General features: G+C 40.4%; 1 protein-coding gene across 11 annotated transcripts in view; it reads right to left on the bottom strand.

Moving 5' to 3' along the window:
* The window catches only part of CTXN3 (cortexin 3), an 11,007-nt gene extending 3,630 nt beyond the window's left edge, over positions 1–7,377 (bottom strand). The window contains exons 1-3 of one of the 11 annotated variants that reach the window (XM_019635292.1): positions 7,115–7,339; positions 5,658–6,315; positions 1,752–1,831 (exon numbers count right to left, since the gene is read on the bottom strand). The gene's annotated coding sequence lies outside the window, so the exon portion shown is untranslated. The other 10 variants (XM_019635296.1, XM_019635289.1, XM_019635291.1 and 7 more) reach the window with 10 other exon arrangements.
* Between the last annotated feature and the right edge of the window lie 4,628 nt (positions 7,378–12,005).

Below are 12,005 nucleotides of genomic sequence, written 5' to 3'. Positions count from 1 at the left end.
ACAGACATATGAAAAAATGCTCAACCTCACTAATCATTAGAGAAATGCAAATAAAAACCACAATGAGATACCACCTCTGTCTGGTCAGAATGGCTATCATCAATAAATCAACAAACAACAAGTGGTGAGGTTGTGGAGAAAAGGGAACCCTGGTGGACTGCTGGTGGGACTGCAGATTGGTGCAGCCACTATGGAAATCAGTATGGAGGCATCTCAAAAAACTGGAAATGGAACTACCTTATGACCTAGCAATTCCACTCTTAGGTGTCTATCCAGAGAAATCTTTGTCTATTCTCAACGTAGCTGAGACAGGTATGCATTTTCAGAAAGTTCTTTAAGAAAATACTACATAACCAAAAAAGGAAATATAGGAAAAGTGAAGATCATTAACTGTGTAAATATACAACATAAAGATTTCTGGATATTGGAGTTCAATGAAAACGGTGAAGAACTGGACATAGGGCGCTTTGAGCCTGTGACAATTATGCCCTAACTGCAGGCTGGCTGACTAGTATAGCAATACCTTCTTCAGTCCCTCCCTTCCCAGCCCTGGTCTCCACTGGGTAAGAGCCATGCGAACACCCAGGAGCAGTCCTCCCCAGCTGTGTCCTTCATACAAGGCAAACACCAGCTCCTTTTCTCCCAGCTCAACATCTCATACTTCCTAGGCTTCTCCCATTACTCGGGTTTTAGAGCTGGTACACCATTATTTGGGGGCTTCAGTGATAGGCACCCTCTCCGAGAAGCCCCAGCAAATAACCTAGTCATCTGATTCAGATGACAATGATTTAAAAATCAGTTTTAATTTGCAGTTTTTCCACCTTATGCTGATTAAAAGGCAGGTGCAAGGATATGGATAACTCTCTTTGCAGCCTGATTATGTTTTGAAAACTCTACAGCTCTGTATAAGTTGTAAGCCTCTCTCCTCTGAGCATACTGTGGTACCCAAGTTCCTGTTAAAATAACTTCATTTGGTCAAATCATTAAAGGCTATTAAATTGCAATATTTTACCAAGGAAATGACACATTAATACATTAGTAGGGATTTATCTATTAAAACGATTCCTCCTTGAAAGAGGGGGAAATATAATAGATAGAAAGGAGATTGAAGAAAGATTTTGCTGGGAGTGGAGGACTGCTAGAGAGAACATGAGGGGAGCAGACATGGGATGCTATGAGCAGGTGACCCAGCAGGAGTCCTGAGGAGGGATGGGGGGTGCTGAGTAGAGATGATAAGATCAGGAGATGGTTATAAAGGGATATGGAGGCACAAAGATGCAGAAAGAAATGCCAACTCTTTCACAATTTTTTCTAGGTCTGATTGAAATCCTTGAAAGAGCCTGTTTTTTTGTTTTGTTTTGTTTGTTTTTAACCCCCAATCAGCTAATCAATAGTTTACAAATTTGGAAAGCTTAACAGCATGTTTAAGTTCAAGGAAACATCATATATAATAAGATGCAGGAAAAGAACTAAATGTAATCACTCAACTACCACAGTAAAAAATATTCAACAACATGTAAAATTTTCAAAACGTCTGTCTTAGGGTAAAATGTCCCTTTTTGGTATAAAAGGTTCTTAGAAAATGTTCACAGGATAATATAGTATTTAGCAGGACAATAAAATCTTTCTTTTCGATGAATAGTGAAATCTAGACAAGGAAATGATTTCAGATTTTGACACAATCATCATCACAAGTGTTAATAGCAACAAAGACAGTTATTTTAAGTATAAAAAGGACCACAGTTACTCACAGCAGTATTTTAATCCTGACTGGCTTCCCCCATCACGCAGCACATCAGTGTCTTCCCCTTGCCAGGTTCATTTGTGTGTGCTCAGGAAATAAAGTCTAATTTTAATACTGGACCAAGGAAACCTTAATTAAAAGATGCCATTTTAAAAAATCCTATAATACTTCCCTTTTCTCGAGTCATGCTCCCTGGATTCTGATATTCACAAACTGTAAAACACCCTGAATTACTTACAAAGCAGTAGGGGGACACAGTCCAGTTTAGCCAGTCATTCTCACCGTTAGCCCCCACTTTAGAGTAATTTGCAAAAAGGCCCTCTCTTTCTTTCCCCACACTCCCTACGTACTGCATCAACGTTCACCTTTCTAAACTCATATCTTACCACTCCTCCCCTCAGAACACCTTTGTATTCTAATGTCCTGGACCCTTATCCGCCCATTAACCGCCTTAGGGATCTGATACCCCTGTTTTCTGGACCACAAATTAGGCCATATTCTAACAATGGAATTTTTCTTAGATATTGCTTTATTTTTATAATAAGTTTAAAAAGGAACAAACATCAAATCACATTTGGCTTCAAGGAAAAGGACCGACGTATTGATAGGAATATACTGACATGCCATTGAGTCTGCAGACACCTGAGGAGGCGTCCTCCCCGGGTCTGCTCACAGTCTTCCTCAGCACCTGCTGTTCTGTGAGCACCAGCCAGGTTTCCCACCTCCCATGGTGCTTACTTCACAACGCTCTCCTTTCGCCCTATTCCTTCCTGTAGATGTCTCTTCTTCCCTCAGGGTCCTCACCAAACACCACCTCCTTGGTGGGACCTACATCTGTTCCTTCACCAAAGGAAATGGGCGCTTCTTGCTCTGTCTCCAGGAGCACCTCACCTGTATTTCTGCAGCAACATTTATACAAGATAAGTCTCCATGGGGTTCATCTCCTTCCCCTTATTAAACAACAAGCTCCTTGAGAAATTCTTTGGTGTTCTAGGATCATTGCCTGTTTCAATAGAGGTTGAATCAAATCTCTAGCCCCAGGGAACTGAATTCAAACTTCAGGGTGCCAGCTAATACAGACAGGGGCTAAAAAAAAAAGCACATGTCATCCAACTGAACTGGGATGTCAGGCCATTGTATTTGAAATAAATCTGGTTTCAAAGAACCACACATAGTCTGAGTCACGAAGACACTTTAATAGTCACAGATTTCACGATTTAAAAAGCAGTTATTTGGCTCTTTAATTTTTCCTTGGCCTCAATGCTAATGGGTAGGGTCTGAAATATAAGACTCCCCTCTATTTGAGGGGTCAACACTTTCTTATCTAATCTGTTTTGTGGGGGGCAGCCATTTAAAATATCCTGAATCTAAATGTCTTACACGGACACTATAAATGTCAACATGTACCCTTCTCAAGCTTGGATCCTTCCTTTAGACATTTCATTTCATTAGTGTCTCATTCTACAATTTCACAGTAAGAAAAAATATTTTATCGATGACAATATATCTTGAAGCAATGACATGTCTCTTTTCTTATTATCTTATGAGTTCAGAGCAATTGGCACAGCACACAGGTATTTGATTCTGCCATCTCACTTTTGTGGTCATCACCTCTAGTACCCACCCTCTTGCCATGGTAACAGCTGCGGTAGAGACACTGGCCCATAGTGAGTGGTCAACAAAGAGGTGATAATGATTCAGTGTTTTCTCTTACACCATTTTTGTGCAAAATAAGACTTCTTTTTAATTTCTGTTATGCAAACAAGCACACGAAGGAATGGTGATTACAAGTAAACTGCCCAAAATAAAAATTTAAAAAAAAGTCAGTTGCCAAAAGTGCATCCCCCTAAGGGTGCTGGGTAGTGAGTTTCCCTCTGACTTGTGGGAATGAGTAGAAAACCGTAACCCCTCTGCTGCTAACAGCATGCAGGGTACAGTTAAGCAATGCTGTCTGTATTTTAAGTACTCCTAAACCACATAATTGCCACACCTCATCTTTAAAACTTCTAGGCCAGAAACCTGATTATATGACTTGACATGTATTCAAAAGTAGGTAAAAAGACAGCATGCCCATTGAGCAAGAACACTCATGGGCTTGTCCAGTTTACATCCGCATGTGACAGACAGGACACTTTGTCCTACAAAGACACCCTGTGTACCTTATTTATATTTATCCGGCAGACTGGTGAGCCCAATCCGTAGACTGTTACAGAAAAGGAATTGGCTAGGTAAGCAGACCTGGATCTGCAACAACTGGCAGAGACAAACTCAAAGTGCAGCATTCTTCTGCCACAGTTCTGAAGCTGACTGTTGAAATGTTAACGTGGCTTTCAATGATTAAAGTCATGTGTAACCTGAGACTGAAGCTAAATAGAATTATTCTCTATTTTCTGAGGGAGCTCAAGGAAGCCTCTGTGCATTGCCCGTGTCTCTGGAGTCCACCCCACAACCACTCCCCAGACATGTAAACACCTCAGTCGACCCTATTATACATCTCCCCTCCCAATTGTGAACCCTCCACAAAAGCCATCTCATCATCTAAGTAATCAAATCACTACATAAGCAAAAGTTATTTACCTACGAATCTTGTAGAAATTCTGTGAATGAGCCCCGTGAACAGTAACTTGCATTCCGGGATGGACACACCAATATGCAAAAGGTTTCCTATACATTCAAAGAATCCATGGCCATCTTGGTGACCAACCAAGAACTTCAGGTAAAGATATTCTGGTTCTTTCTAAGTACTTCATGCATTTTAACCATTGCCCTCTCCTTTTGGGGGCGGGGCTGGGGGGGGGCGGTGAACCTCACATAAATACATGGCAATTTCCATAGTCTTCTTTTCCAAACACAGCCCTCCTGTTCCAATACAATAGCCCCTATGTTTAGAATTCACAGGATTGCTAAGAGTAAACATTATTTTATACAATCTAACGATAGACCCAAGGCTGCTACAAAGCCAATAAAACAATGATTTTAAAGACATGTGAACCTGGTCAGCTACAAATGTCAACAGGCAGTTTCAAAACTGTTGCCAGCCTACACTGTTGCCCTGGGAGGTCTGTTTCTTCTGGCGTCTCTGCAAAGTCAGCCTGCACTTTGGGAGTGCACCCTGCTATTCCCTCTCTCCCGTGCTTGTTAGCTCTCAGTCAGAAGGAGACCCCTCTCTTCAGGCTGAGCCCTAACCTCAACTTTACTTCTTCCCTATTTTCATCCATTGAAGAGTTTTAAAGGGACTGCCGGGCAAGGCTGCAGCCTAGCTGAGAATATCAGAAAAATACCACCTCATCTCAGGCAGTAACTGGGGGTATCAAAAGGCACCATTAGCAAACTAGAACTTTTCATTTCAAACAACAAACATGACTAATCTACCTAGTTTTCTGTCTCTTTGTGTGTGTGTGTGTCCTAGTGGAAAAGCGTGCTTGCTGATAACTTCAAAAGGCTGAGGCTGCACCCTGCTCATCACCCAGGGACAGCAGGGATTGGCAGCGCTAACATTAGGAGTTGTTAAGTTGTGATCCTTTGTAAACAAATTAAAACATCCCTATTACATTTCGGAAGGCTGGATGTTTTAGGTGAATGGAAAAAAGTACTGCATGGTCAAATAGCTTTCAAGAATAATTTACTGCAGCTTAGCAAAGAAAAAAAAAAAGCCTGTTTGATACTACTCTTTTACCCAGTATCAGTAGCATTATAAAGTTAAAGGTGCTTTAAAAATAAAGGCATCATTACATTTCAACCCCCTCCATTAGCTTTACCTAGCAACTGTTTAATTAGACTTTATCTGCCAGCGAGATCTAAATTCAGAACTTGGATTCAAAAGGCATCTATGCGATTCCTGCTCGTGCCTACATTGTAAAGTTAGAGAAAAGCATTCGATTAGCCTGTCACAGACACAGTTTTGGACAAGTACCTGGATCTGGCTGAACCAACAGTGGATTCACTTCCTGGTGGAACAGTTACAGGTAGTTACAAGCTTCTTTCGTTTCCATTCTTCCCAGCCAGGCTGTGTTACAGCAGTGCACAGTGGTAGCTAAGCTGCCAGTTGCTGATGGCACACCCCAGATCCAAAGCTGTTGTTTCAGGCTCCGAAACTTCCCATTAAAACCCTCGAGTTAAAGGAGCATCGTCTTTCTGTGTGAGGCATCATTAGTGGCCAATACAGCTGCTTCTTTGAGGCAAGCCATGATTTCAGTTCTGCCTCAGCAACTCTTCAGAGGATCCTGCTTCAGTGAGTACAGGCAGTATCCTAGCAGTGTGTCTGAAATCATCTTCAAGAAAGCATTAATATTCAAAAGGAGTACAGGGAAAAAACATCACAGGGCATTCCCATACCTTTTCAAAATCAAAGCCATAAATCTACCCGTGTTCTGCTCTTCTCTATTGATTGTTGACACGGTCCATCTTTGGGGATGTCAATTAGCACCTTGCAGCCACCAGTCTTCAAATTGATCATGGTGTGTGACCTTCAGGCCAACTTAGTTAATGGGAAGACTTTTAGGGAAGGGCATCAACTTAGCATTTGGGAGATGAAAAAAAAGTCTCCTTTTCCTGAAGAAAATGAAATTGACCTTTCAGAAATGCAGCAATTATGGAAGGCAAAGAGAAAAAGAAAAAACAATTAAAAAAAAACCAAAATCATATTTTCACCACCTGTTTATAAATTTGCTAGGCTGTAGGTTGCCTGTCTTATGCCTCCTTGGTCAGCCTGCATACTTGTGGCATTGGCAGGTGCCCCCATGTCATACAGGCCATCTGATACCCCTTGATGAATAAACATAGACCTTTGTTGAGAGAAGTTGTTCTAATTCTATAGATAGCTGTTACACGGCACAATACTTTAAAACGATTTTCCTTGGATAGAGTGCCTAAGTAAATCTGAAAAATATTTTAGGATAAAATTTATCTTAAAAAAAAAAAGTGGTTCTCTGGAAAGAATTCAGCATAATCCTTAAGATGGAACGTCCTTGTTTTCTGGCAACTCACCACTTTCTTTGTTGAAGTGGAAGCGCCGTTAGCGATAACACCCACCCACCAAATGATGGGGTGCGTGATATTTAAAGCTACCTCTGACTGTTCCTGTCAGCTATGCTGTCTCTTCAGCTCTTGTGAGAAGCCGGCCATCACCCAGCAGCTCTAGGCGACTGGAACACAGCTCATTTTCTAAGAGGAAAACCCCCACGTGCTAGCAGCATAACACAACCCTGGACAGGCCTCAGACCCAGGAAAATTCAAATACTGAATGTTAGGCTCCAATGTCGGGATCAAGTGCTTGACATCAGAACCTAACCTAACAAAACAGGAAGGTTTTCTCTCCATATGTTTTTCTGGATTTTTAACCACGTTTCCTTTCTAATTAGTTTTACTTACTGTATTTTCACACAGACGCACACACTCACAAAACAATGGGACAAATAAAATCCAACAGAGCAGTATCGTTCACTACTAACTGGCATCCTCTGTGACTCTCAGCCGATGGTGCTAGCAGACGGAGTGCCTGCCCTGTGTCCGTCATGCCACGAGTGCCGTTCAAGGAGCATTCTGACCCCCCACCCTCCCTCCTACACTTATCATGCCATGTGGTAAGCAAGTGCTCTCGTGAGAAACAACTGACCCTGCCCAGGAGGCCTCGCCGGATATTGTTTTAGCCTATAGCCTTGGAGAGGTGGAAGGGCACACGAGAGGCCGTGGCTGTCGCTTGCTACACGGCTGGCTGGAAACCAGCGCAGAGAGACAAGCGCCTGGCCTATTTTTAAAACTCTCCAGAGAAGTAGATTCCACGGCCCCCTTCTGAACAACCTCTGTTTAAACTAACTCCTCCGTTGTTTACAAAGTCTAAGTAAGCATTTTTTTTTCTTTTCATTCTACCCTCGCTGCAAAAAGTCAATCATTAACCACCACAAATTCTTGTTAGAATGCCCTTCCCCCAAGGACGCTGAACTAGGTAAACCAATACACAGTGAGTGGATGGAGATCCGCTGCCACCAAGATCCTGCAGCCAAGTTTGGATATTTCTTTTATAAGATACTTATAATTGGAATTATTGGACTCAGCCCTTCCCACAGGAAGTTCCGTGATGTACATCGTCATGAATTCTAAAACAATGAGTAAGGATTTACCAAAGTCCAGTTCTTTGAATATTTCGTTATGGGCCCTATTTCTTTAGTATTTAATAATCTTTAGAGCTCTTCTCTGAATTCTTCCCCATATTTATGTTTTCTGGTTGAGCTTTAAATAGGGAGCCAAGAATGCTACACAGAGCTGTATGAAGCTCAGACAAACGTGGAATTGTAATGAAATAAGATGATTTCACAGGCATATCTGCTCTGCTTCCTTTACCATTCTGATCCCAGGGTTATTCCTGGTTGCTAATTCAGCCTTTCTTTTTAATCGCACAACATCATGACTTAATATTGTCAGGCATCTACTTTAGGAAGTTTTCCTATATTCTAATTTCAAGTCTCCCCTTTTATGTTCTTTATGTTACAATTCTTTCCTAAATGTCCTGTGCTTCACTGTTCCATAAAGAAACAGACAATGAGTATGAAAAAGGCATCATGAGTCATCAAGATTCGTACCAACCCAAGGCTGGGCTATTATTATTATCATCATCTTTGTTTCCGAGTATGCCTAACTCTCAAGATAAAATTGAATCGATTCTTGGAATAATCTTCAAAATAGAAACATAATTTTCTTTTCATTCTCATCACTAGATTCTTTGTAAAATTTTTCCCTTGGTTATTTGGGGAAGTTTTTTTCTTTCATGTACTCAAGAAACATGTATTAAGTTCATTCATCGATTGTCAGATACCTTCTGTATTAGGTGTTGCAAAGAATAAAACATGTGAGTCCTAGCTCCCTGCTAAGCGGTTCAGGTTGTGCACTGTACAACTCCAGGAAGCTCCCCACTAAAGGCTCAGAGGAGCTCACTCCTAACACTGGTTGCTAAACTGCTTGGCTAGCCCACATCCACTGTTTTCTACTCCCTTATGTCCCCTTTACTGCTCACCCAGCAGACATCAGAATTATGTCCCCAACTCCCTAGAGGACTTGATTCACAAGGCCATCTGTGGCTTCTATGTGTCCCAAGCTAAAAAAGAAAAATCCCTTGAGCATATATCTTCCTGGCCTTTTGTGGCGACATTGGACATGGCTGACCACTCTCTTCAAGGAACGCGCAGATAAAAGAATACACAGGGTAAGGTGGAAAGGCAGGAGCTGATATCTCAGCCCTTAAGCCCCTCTCCCTTGCTGCCATCTTGGTGCTTTCTCCCTTCACAGACTCTTGTTTGCCTTCCGGTGGTAAAGCCAAGTATAACTCACGTCACTACCAACTAATATGAAATTAAGGGTAGAAAAACAGGAAGGCTAGACTACTCCTTAATGACTCCACCACTTGCAATTCATAAAAAAGAAGTGGAAGTCAGTTCATGTGTGCTATTTTTTTTATTTTTCTGTCTTCTTAATTTAAAAATTATCATGTAATATATATATATATATATATTTTATATCAAGATTGGCTTGATTTCCAATATCCCTTTGATTTGCCAAGCCTAAGCATAAGTATGTTTATCTACTCAGCTCTCTTCACAGGTCAGTGAACCTGTAGGGGAAAAAAAAGTGCAAGGGTACCGTGGGGAAGGTTTAATAATATTCACACCAGGCCTATAAATCAGGATCCATATTTAAGCATTATTAAAAGCAAGTGGGTTAAAGTCCAACTGCAAATTAGCAGCCTCCTGGTTAAATTTTTTTTTTCTTGAATGCCTTTCTGTACACATCACATCTGTGATATGTTGAATGCTCAATTAGTAGCTGATAAATCTGGAACCGAGACATATTTGAAATGAAAATGAGGAACAAACAATGCTACAACTCAGTAAAAATGTATTTGAAAAAAAGAAAACACTGATAGAATGTAATACTCATGAGGATTACAAATTGCCCTTCGAAATTAACAAATTTGTTCTTTCCTTCCTTTGTAAGTCAAAAAGAATAAAGGCTATAGGAAGGAAGTGCATCACGCTCATGAAAAAGCGGGTGTCCAATCCTAAAAAGGAGCAACTTCACAAAATGTCCTGCAATAGTTCTGTTTAGAAACAATGTTTACAAAATTTTAGTTATTAATTCTAATTATGGTTTGAAAGTATAAGAGCATCACTATAAATTAGTCACTGTTTAAAGGAAATTCATACTGAGGAGTTAACAGCCTGGGGGGTAAGTTAATTCTTTCAAAATGACTTGTACAATAACAATTTTTAATGACTCTGAAATAATGCCTTTAAAATACTATATAAAGTACCAGTTAGAGTTTTATACAAATCATCATCCCTCCAAACTGTTATGCTATCATTTTGGCACTATTTTAGAAGGGAAATTGTCATGGACAGTTAGAGGACTAAGCAGCTTAGAACATTAAGATGATTTAGAAAATAAAATAGAACGTACCTGAGAATTACTGATCTGTTAGCCTGACTTTTACATCTAACAAAATTCTGGAACTAAAAATCTTGCCACTGAAATATCAACTTGGAAACACCCAGAGGAGAAAAATAATCATATGAAGCAGTTAAAAAAAATCCTTTTTAAAAATAATTATGAAAAACCAATCTCAATATCTGATATTTAAACTGTGGAAATGGTGGAAAGGAGGCTGAGGAAATGGTAATAAACAGAAGTTATGATACATGGTCATTGAATGTAAATTCCAGCTGACTCAATGCTACATTTTATAGATGATGCATTGAAGTTGCTGCTTTAAAGAGTATTTAACTTTACAAATCTCAGTGTTTCAAAAGGACCAATCGAAAGTTCTAATCACATAGCATATTAAAAAGGCAGATATTAGAGGTACATTTTTCTCTTCCAATTCTATGTTCCAAACTGGCAAGAAGCCTACCATCTACAATTTTGCCTGTACATAATATATATTACATATTTATATATAATGAGTGTGAAAATATTATAAAGTCATCTGTATTTTTGTTATATATAATATTAAATTACCTCAGGAGCTTGTTAAGCATGCAGGTTTGAGGGGCCCAGGCCCAGCTGATTTAATTCAGTAAGTCCAAGGACCTGTATTTTGAATAAAAAACCTACGTTTCTTATGATATAAGGCATGTGAAATCTCCACTTTGAAAATGATATAGGTAAATGCGTTTTCTTTTCCTTGACTGTTTGGTCATATTAGGTATTTTAACTCTGTAAGGGAAGATACTTAATTGTAAATTTTGGGGTATCACGGACCTCTTTGAAGAACCGATTACATCCGTGGACCCATCATTAGAAAAGGCATGTAATCTGTTTTGAGAACCTCTGCCTGAAATTCCCATTCAAAATACATGCATCTCCTCTTCCTCCCTTTCTTCCTTCCTCTGTTTCTTACCTCTCATTAAAGTGAAAGTAAACAATGACCAGAATAAAAGCCCAGAGTGATACAGCCAACAGGATGGGAGAAGACGCAGAGAGAAGCGTGGTCTATTTCTGGGAGACGAAGGTGAAGTGGGGAGTGCTGAATGGTGAAGCAGAGCTTAGAAAAGCTGCAGAGGGGGCGGCAGCTATGAAGGGGGTGACAGCTGGCAAGGGGGTGACCGCCCGGCATGGAAGACTAAGATCAGGATGAGAACTTAGGTTCGAAATAGGAAGAGGTGGAAAGCCTGGAGACACGTGAGTGACCCCAAGATTGTAGAAGTTATTTAGTTGCCCAGAATCCTGATGGAACTCTTGGGAGGGGTGGTGGTGAAGATTGCACTAAATGATCACTTACGATAGCAGGGACAGAAGAGAGAGTGTCAGCATTGATAAAATAGGCAAGACTGAGGTCAATTTGTTAATAAGAAAATAAGAAAACTGAAAAGGGCAGCTGTTAAAATTTCATTCTCCCTGGGGGTTAGACCTGAAAGAGGAGTGCAGTGCAGAGTTGCTACTTTTCATGATAAGCCCTTCTAAGCAATGTGCTTGTTTAATCATGTGCATATTGTTTAACTATGTGCAATTCATTTTGCAAAAACTGTCAGTGTAGTACAAGCAAACCATTAAAATATAAACAAAAAGCTTGCCTGAAATCCAGGCAGTGTCTCTCTTACGATGGCATCTTTGGTACTAGCAGCCAATGAGTTGGAGGACCGGGGGCTTCCTAGAACACCCAGAATCTGCCCTCAAGGGATGCGGTCTACTCTGCATGTGAGTAAGGCTAATCCTTCTCAGTCTTCCTCAAACATCTTGTGTGCACTTAAAATGTGATTTCCTGTAATCAGAT

The sequence above is a fragment of the Hipposideros armiger genome, unplaced genomic scaffold (assembly GCF_001890085.2).
Source record: "Hipposideros armiger isolate ML-2016 unplaced genomic scaffold, ASM189008v1 scaffold_21, whole genome shotgun sequence".
Taxonomy (NCBI): Eukaryota; Metazoa; Chordata; class Mammalia; order Chiroptera; family Hipposideridae; genus Hipposideros; species Hipposideros armiger.
The sequence above is the reverse complement of the archived record's forward strand: the minus strand, read 5'-3'. Positions and strand labels throughout refer to the sequence as shown.